Genomic DNA, 9258 nt, shown 5'->3' with positions numbered 1-9258 from the left:
TTGTCAGGTAGTAGGTACATTATTTCTCGCACATTGATACCCTTTCTCATGTTTTCTTCCCAGTATGTGGTCTGCAGGGTCGAATGCTTGTGCTTTTATACACATTATCCTGAGACTGGTTTCCAGTTCAGGTATTAGCTTCATTTGTCATCTTGGGCAAGCCCCTTGACGACCCTGTAAACCAATTTCCATTTTTATAAAATAAGAAGGGATATTTGACATGCAGAATCCCCAAGGACCCTTCCAACTGCACACATTTCTGATTTAAAAAAATAGTGGAAATGACCGATCATAGTTTTGTGCTTCTTTTCGTGTTAATGCTGATAATTTTAAAATAGAATCATACATATAAGTACATGGGGTTTTACTTTACTTATATTTTTTGGTGATCTAGACCAGTTTTTGAAAGCTAATTTTTCTCCCCTTGAGCTGACAGTTCAGTCAGCAAGCAACCTTTTAAAAACCTTACTCAGAGCAGGGAAACCAGCTTGAGCATGCACAGCCAAGCTATGGACGACCTAGTAATGAGAACTGTACAATTGCATCGATTTTCTTTTTTTTTTTAACCTCCTTTTCCATTTGACCATTTGTCAATACTTCAAGGGAAAAAGCTGTAGAATGTAATTTTTCAGGGACTGGAAAAATTTAGCTTGTCCAGGAAAAGGAAGGTGGAATAATATTTTCACATGAAGTGGAAGTCTTAAGTAAAGTGAATTTTTAAAGCTGTAACATTGAATATAAACTCATGAGCTCCCACTCAGGTGTATTCTGAAGTGTGGTTGTCTGGAATTTTGACTGGAGACTCTCTCTGTCTCTCTGTCTCTCTGTCTCTGTCTCTGTCTCTGTCTCTCTCTCTCTCTTTCTGACTCTCTTTGCCTCTGTGTCTCTGTCTCTGTGTCTCTGTCTCTGTCTGTCTCTGTGTCTCTCTCTGTCTCTGTGCTTCTCTGTCTCTCTCTCTCTGTCTCTCTGTCTCTGTCTCTGTCTCTGTCTCTCTCTCTCTCTCTCTCTCTCTCTCTCTCTCTCTCTCTCTCTCTCTCTCTCTCTCTCTCTCTTTGTCACCTCCATGCCTCCATACCCTGTCTCCTGTCTCCTGTCTCTTGTATTTTTTTTAATTTTTTTAATCTTTATTGGAATGGTGATGAGCAGATTGGGTTATAGTTATATAAATAATGATAGCATTTGCTCTCAAACAATATTTCATTTTCTCCTGCTTCCCCCTCCCTATTCTCCTCTCCCCAACCTTACCATAAGTTGTAAGGTTGATATCCAGCTTAGTGTCAAGCAAGTGTCATTGTTGCATTCGTTCTTCCTTTGACCTGTTTTTACTGTGATTCCCTTTCCTTTCTTTTCCCTGGTCAAATAATCTTAGGTACAAAGTACAGAAAATTAAAAGAGATAAAAGGAAAAGCATAATAAAAATATTACATACAGTACACCAAAAACAAAGAAAAGTAGATTGTATGTTTTCCTTTATTTGTAAGAACTAGAGTATGTTCATGATATTCTTAACAGAGGAATCTCACCAACCAAATGCTTAGTACTTAGGACTGTTATAAAATGAAGTGTATCAACACAAATTTCAAGATGTAAAATCAAAAGGTTTTTTTTTTGTTGTTGTTCTTATGAACTCAAATACCTTTCTAACACAATGCCTGGCTCAATTATTCAAAGTACCTGATACTGGGCTGGAAGTTTGGCCTAGTGGTAGAGTGCTTACTTAGCATGCATGAAGACCCGGGTTTGATTCCTTGCTACTACATACATAGAAAAAAGCCGGAAGTGGTGCTGAGGCTCAAGTGGTAGAGCTCTAGCCTTGAGAAAGTCCAAGGACAATGCTCAGGTCCTGAGCTCAAGCCCAGGACTGGCAAGAATAATATTTATGATGGCAAAGTATCTGATACTGATTTTAATGAAATTTTGAAACCTTGACAGGATTTGGTACCAATTCATACCAATGGTAATGTCCATACCACCATCTCACAATGACTTACTTATTTCTCTCACTATTAAGACTGAGTTTTTCAATGTCAAAAGCATATCCTGATTGAGCATCAAATTTCTAGGACTGATACATAGTAGATTCTTGGGAAATAGTAAAGGATAATTAGTAAGTGTTTTAAAAATATACTTCAAGAGGATAAAATGGTATCACATGCTACTAAAATATAAAATGTTATTTTTACATTGGTGAGAATTTGCACACTTGACTGACAGAGTACTAATAATATCTTCTCAAATACATATTCAGTTCCTGAATGTAGGCTTATATACTGTATGTCACCCCTGATTCTAAGCTTTGCCATTAAATGAGAATAATTTTGGAAACATGATGTGGTAAACTAAGAGTTCATTGATCACTAGCTATATTTACCACAAACACTGGTAAAAGATTGTCAGTCAACAGCTCTGTGTTCTAAAAATCACCAAGAATAAATGAAATATAAACATGATTTGGGTGAAAAGGTATTTAAATAGTAGCTGGGGTGAACATTTTGGGGAAAAATCATAATAGTAGGAGTTAACTTGAAGGTTTTACTGTCACTTAAATTTAAGACTGCTGCTGCTTGAACTTGCTTTTCCATTTTTCCATTTCACTGTTGTTTATAACTATGTATAGACATATATGTGTTGTAGCTGGGTAGTTGGTAAAATAACGTGATGTTATATACTCTAGATGGATGCTGTGTTTGCAGACTGAGATGACCTCTCCGAAAGCTAATAAGATATTTTGATCCAAACACAAATATCAACAACATCTTCTCAAAAGGGTCAGTCAACCTTAGACTATGATCCCTTGTGATATGCTAATTATACTTCTGTCTTTCCTGAAATAAGTATTGGTCTACACCAGACACTTCAAATCATATTCCTCCAATTCTCTAGGGTGTGTGCTCACCAGGATATGTGTGTGTATAAAAGTAGATGTACATGATGATTTCCTGAATCTATTAGATTAAATATACATTATCATTTGCATTTTGAACAGTAAAATTCACTTTTACGCAATTATCTCTGGGTGAGACTTGAATGACAAATGTGTTCAGAATTTTAGAACCTGAACTTTCTCTGGCTCAGAACCAGAACTTCACTAGTGCATCATAATGTCTCTCAGTTGTGATACAGACCAATTTGAACTAACAACAACAACAAAATCCACCTCAATAACAAGGTGAAATAGCTGTATTAGTGAACAGAAAGTGAAGAAAGGAAGTAAATATTAGTTCTTAAACTTTTAAATAGAGCAGGAAAAAGATTATTTACTGCCCCCACATACATATATAGATACAGTATATTTATATATACAGAATAGATAAATTATAACTATATAGATTATATAGACTGAATGTATATTTTTTGTGCTTTCTGTTATCTATCTTCAATTTAATTTTTTATCAGGGTGATATACAGAGGGGTTACAGTTACATGCATAAGGTAGTGTGTACATTTCTTGTAAAAAAATTTTACTCCTTAGACTTTTTTTTCTCCCACTTTTCCTCCTCTATAACTCTCCCCTCTCCAGTTTGTAAAGTTCATTTTCAACATTTTGTATTTGACTATGAATTTATTTTCTTAATGCAGACAATCTCATCTCTCTACTGAAAATGCCTCTACACCCTTGCCTTAGATGAAACTCGATGAAAGCTTCACTAATTCTGCATATGCTTCTTCAGAGATGTTTAACTATCATATACAGAATACATGTCAAATGAAAGCAGACGCAGGTTTACTTTCACTGATCTTGAATTTCACAGATTTAAAAAGGTATCCATAATCAGAAAAAGAACATACAGTGCATACCGACTTAATGGTATTGTTATGCTGCCTAGCTAGAGAGCCTTGAACAGCTGGTACAAGCTTCCCGCCTCCCTGTTTGTGCTTTGGTTGTTGGCCAGTAACCTCTGCACAGCTGTTCTAATATGATACCATTGCTCCTGGCCATCCTACAGTGAACTAGCTTGAGAATTGATGTTAGAAACTACCAGGTAGAGTCTCATCAACCTTTAATGCCGATTGAAAGGGTATGAATAAATGAAAAAACGCTACCCATGTATGAGAAGATAGGGATAAGTATGGAGTATAATGTGGTCCATGGACATGTAAGAGATTAAAGCATGCTTGTGATTTAAGCTCCGTGTGTGTGTGTGTGTGTGTGTGTGTGTGTTTAATTTGTTGTTTTTTGTGTGTATGTCTTTATGTGTCTAGTTTATATTGCCTCAACTCCCATTATTCTCAAGAAACTTCCCAAATTAAAAGTCAAAGCCACTTGTTAATTTGCTTCTCCAGGACTCATCTTAAGACAAAGTATAATTGTGATAACTCATGCATTATACATGGAAATTCCTTTTGGAATATATTATAAGTGGAATATAATTGTTGAAAAATCAAAGAAGGCTGTTTCCCAAACCAAAGAAAAAATTGTGCCATATAACATACGAGGAAGGAGAGACTGGCAACGAGGTTAAGTCACAGAGACAAAAGTCTGTGTACAGAAAGGCAAGGAAGACAGAGGAGCAGGTAACCATAAAGAGTACTTAGGCTGGGTGAACTTGCCTAGTCTATATAAGAAAGCACTGGGAATGTGAAGTCCAATAACATGGGCAGATGGGTATGTCTGAAATACACAGAAGATTCGAATTTTGTTCTGCTACTTGATAGTTTATACTCTTTCACTTCCCCAGCAGACCTCATGTTTAACTCACCATCTGCTGATTGGGTCTGTTTCTCTACCCAGACCTCAGGATGGAGCATCTTCTCATGCTTATTCTATTTTGGAATTCTCTTGCTATTCTTTCAGAACACTAACACATATTGGATTTTTTTTACAGGACAAAGATAACAATTCACAGATGTTAAACTTGACCCTTGAACAATTAAGCAAATGCATTGAGAAAAATCACGGTGAAAATGAAAAGTCTCTAAGCTGTAAGGCATTTCAATAGCAAATGCAACATCTTGGGACCCACACAGAATCAGGAAGATTTCTCAGATTACCTGAGTCATTTCATCGATAGTTTGATAACTTCTAGGTATGGACACTTTGAACACAAAATTCTACAAACCAATGATAAGGCAAATGCTTGACTTACATTGCTAGTAAAGCATACATTCCAGGATTTACTTAAAATTAATATTGTGTTTTTGTTTTAGGACAGTTTTATATGGGTCACCTTTTCCTTAGTATAATAAGATACATGAAGCAAGTTAACTTTATAACAAAAAAAGAATTTGGTTTAGATCCCAGTTCTGAGAATACAAAGATGTGTCACTGATTTGGCCTAGCTCTGGTATGGACCTGATTGGCTGAATCCTGTTGACCATATTTATGAAGAAGAGACCACATTACTAACACAGACATGGGAAAGAGACTGGGCCCTGCAGTCATTCCTAAGGCCACATCTACAGTGATTTTACGATCTTATTCCTGGTCCCAACTCCAAAATCTCTACTGTTTCTCAACACCAAATCTCTCAGTACATAAATGCTTCACAGACAAAACATATTCCGTACATAAAATTGTCCTTAACATGAGATGAATTAGCATGTGGAGTTTCAAACTGACGAGATTTAAAATGACCTACTGGCCTGTAGGCCAAGAGTTGTCTAATAAATTATAGCATTAATAATTGAGTCCTTTAGTTTTTCATCTGTTTACTAAGGCCTCTCTCAGGAATGGAATTTTGAGAAGTACTAGGAATGAGCAGAGGAATTATTTGGTCTAGTTTTTAATGATCTAAGATGAACATGTTCACATGAAATCTACTGACCATATAAGGGAAAGACATATGTTATTAAAGATGTAAATTTCCTCTCAAATGACATTCAGAGTTCAATTCCCGGTACTGGTCAAGAATTACTTTCCTATATTTTACACCTATAAAGATTAATTTTTATCTTGAGAAATATTTAGTTCAGGAACCTCTTGCTGGAATTTTTCTTGCCATAAGAAGTTAATTAGTGTGTCAGTCAATTTGATTAGGGACTATCTAGATTAGCAATGTGTTTCCATCTCTATCTCTTTGAAGCTAAGTCAATTACTGTTGTCACTTAGAATGCACAAACTGCACATTATTTCTTTCTCACTCTAACCTTATGTATCATTATTCAAATGTAACTAATGAGCAAAACAGGCGCAGAGAAAATAATCACGAGCATGATTATAGGAATAATAGCTACTGTTTATTGAATGATTAGTATGTACCATTCACTCTTCTGAGCACTTCACAAATGCCAACTTGCTTCATGCTTACTCTCTTTCTATCAAGCAAACATTATTACATGGGTTTCACATGTGATGAGGCTAAGCCATCATTGGTTCAGGGTTCTCAAGCCGAAACTCTCTGGGCTCAAGAAAAGTTTTTCTTCCAGCACAAAATGATGCCTTCTCAGGGATGAGATAATACCAGAAGACAGCATTGCCTCCAAATTGTCTCTGTACCTGTCCTCATATATGTATAGCATGGGAATATTTCTGCATACTGAATAATGTAACCATTCTAAATTTTTCAATGTCATCTGTAAAAATGATACCAGTTTGGCTGTTCTGCATGCATGGGTCTCAGTCTCAAGAGATGAATATATTTCTTGGAATCATGCTCAGATATTTCCTATTAAAGTCTATTATTTCAAAAAATACTTTCCATCTACCTCTGCAACCTCAAACCCAGACTCACAATTTTTTTTTCCTCTGGCTTTGACATTTTTATACAGGGAGCATTCGTGATATTTGACATTACAGCATAAAATTAAAATGTATCCCCAAGATTGTAATCTTGTTAGATAAGAATACAATAATCACACATTTGGCTTGCATGGTATGCACATCCATAAATAACTTGTAGAGACATTTCTTTTCTGTTCTTCACCATGATAATGACTGCATTTGAGGGAAAAAAAATCTAGCAGATCTTTCTTTAATGCCGACGAGGAAGAGAGAGAGAGAGAAAGAGAGAGAGAGAGAGAGAGAGAGAGAGAGAGAGAGAGAGAGAGAGAGAGAGAACCAAAATCAAACTTCTCTTTTCAATTATTTTACTTCCTTCTTCCATTTTGATGTCTGTATCTAGATTTTATGCGGAATAAATTCGATAAATAGTAATCTGCCGCCCAAAAATGACATCTCTTCTTTGGTTTTTCCCTTGGACGTCACCTGAGATTGTAATCTTCTGTGATAGTATCTGGGAAGCAGGACCTGGTAATAAGATGTTGCAGGCATGAGGAAATGCAATAAGTACTTGAATGAAGGAAACAATGGATAGGACTCATGGAATGCAGGCTTTGGTGACTGTGCCAATAGATAACAATGTGGAAGTTATGGGAGTGAGGAAGCCATCACTCTCATATGCAAACTCATTCCTAACACACACATAGCCCTTTCAACCACCTGGCTCAGGGCTTTGTGCTGGAAGCCAGCCATAGGTGGCCTGGGCTTGCTCCTGTAATCTTTCTAAATGCTTCCTCCACTGCTTTTGCCTGTGCTTGCTCTCGTGGTGAGCAGCCTCACCCTCTGGCTGTGACCATTTCCTTCTGGACATGGTGTTGTTCTGCTTGTGGAGTAGAGCCTTCCTTTCTATGCTTGCATAAAATGAATAATCAGCACTTTGAGAAGGGCCCCCCTCCTTTTTTTCCCTCCTAAAATGAGTTTATTATGGGTATATTTTTCATGGCCTATCAAACAGATGTTGCCTGCTCGCAGAGGGATTTTTTTTCTGTACTTTCCCAGTCACTCTGATGGGGTGGAATGCCAGATGCTCCAGCACTCTGCAGAGTTGCTTGCGGGTGCCAGGGAGGTGAGTGGATCAGAATCCGCAATAGGAAGGGAAATCAAAGTGCTTCAGTGCACGGTGGGACAAGGGTGGCTGCTGCTTTGAAATGGGAAAAAATGCAAACAAGTAGAGAACAGATGCAGACAAGTTCCAACTGCTGTGGAAGCAGCTTGATGCCCTGGTAAGAGCATCCGATTTGGAAAGCACTCTGGCCTGGTTTAGAACTCTAAATGGGACCTATTGAGGCTACATGAGTTGAACTCTGCCTCATCTCCAAAAACTTATCCTAGTTTACAGTGACAATATGGATGAACTGTGGCCCTGATGTCTACTAGATGATCATTAACTGTGGGCTAACTCTTCATCAAATGTCCAATTTCTAGGCCACCTTGCTTACTCCTTATCTATCTTATATTGATGCACCTATCTGTGCCCATAAATGTCACCTCTATAATGTATAGTATGCATGGTATAATTATGCATATTACACTATATCTAGGTATACTTCTGTCAAGATGTGAATTAATACAGCTTTAAAATTTATGGCTGCAGTAAATACCATTTCCAACAGATGAAAATATTAAGTTGCTTTAATGTGTTGCTAATGTAGATATTGTCACAGTGTCAATTGTCCTTTCCTCACTCACATATATCTTCCTTCATGTATCAGTTACTTATGAAAATACTTGGCCAGGAGCTTGTGGCTCATGCCTGTAATTCTAGCTACACAGGAAGCTGAGATGTGAGAATCACAGTTCAAAGCCATCTGAGAAAGGAAAGAGCATGAGAGCCTTATCTCCAATCAACCACCAGAAAACTGATAGTGTCGTGGCTCAACATTAGAGCATTAGCCTAGAAGCTCAGGGACAGAGCCCAGGCCCTGAGTTCAAGCCCCATGATTGACAAAAAAAATAGAACTTGATTTGCTGACTCTAATTAATTTGTTGGTTGGTATTTTTTTTTTTGCCAGTCTTGGGCTTGAGCTCAGGGCCTGAGCACTGTCCTTAGACTTCCTCAAGGCTAGAGCTCTACCACTTGACCTTCAGCACCACTTCTGGCTTTTTTTTTTCTATGTATGTGGTGCTGAGGAATTGAACCCAGGTCTTCGTGCATGCTAGCCAAGCACTCTACCACTAGGCCAAATTCCCGGATCCCTGTCGGTTGGTATTTTATTTCCTATAATCCATTACTTTTTAGTAAGAATAAATTCATTTGCATTTGCATTTCTATCATTTGATATTCAAAATCTCAGTAAACCCATGTGATGAGAGCTTGTCATGTTATTGGGATATGGTGAAACCTTTAGCAGGTGGGACGTAAGGAAAGCAAGTTAAATCATTGAGATGTGTACATTATTGTAACAGATATCAACACTATGGTCATATCTTTTTCTCTTCTCAGTTACATGAGGTAGGCAATTTTGTTTCATTGTCTGCACCTGCTGTGTTGCACAAACTTAAAGCCAAACTCAATGAGCACAAGAAACCATAGGTCAAAA

General features: G+C 37.4%; 1 long non-coding RNA gene across 1 annotated transcript; it reads left to right on the top strand.

Annotated features, from left to right (window-relative positions):
• The first annotated feature begins 3117 nt into the window (after positions 1 to 3117).
• LOC150047042 (uncharacterized) lies at positions 3118 to 5384 on the top strand. Its single transcript, XR_016539490.1, has 3 exons — positions 3118 to 3169; positions 4285 to 4515; positions 4827 to 5384. It is a non-coding gene; the product is annotated as an uncharacterized LOC150047042 (long non-coding RNA).
• The last annotated feature ends 3874 nt before the right edge of the window (positions 5385 to 9258 follow it).

Source organism: Megascapheus bottae, chromosome 24 (assembly GCF_031878675.1).
Source record: "Megascapheus bottae isolate mThoBot1 chromosome 24, mThoBot2.hap1, whole genome shotgun sequence".
Lineage (NCBI taxonomy): Eukaryota > Metazoa > Chordata > Mammalia > Rodentia > Geomyidae > Megascapheus > Megascapheus bottae.
The sequence above is the reverse complement of the archived record's forward strand: the minus strand, read 5'-3'. Positions and strand labels throughout refer to the sequence as shown.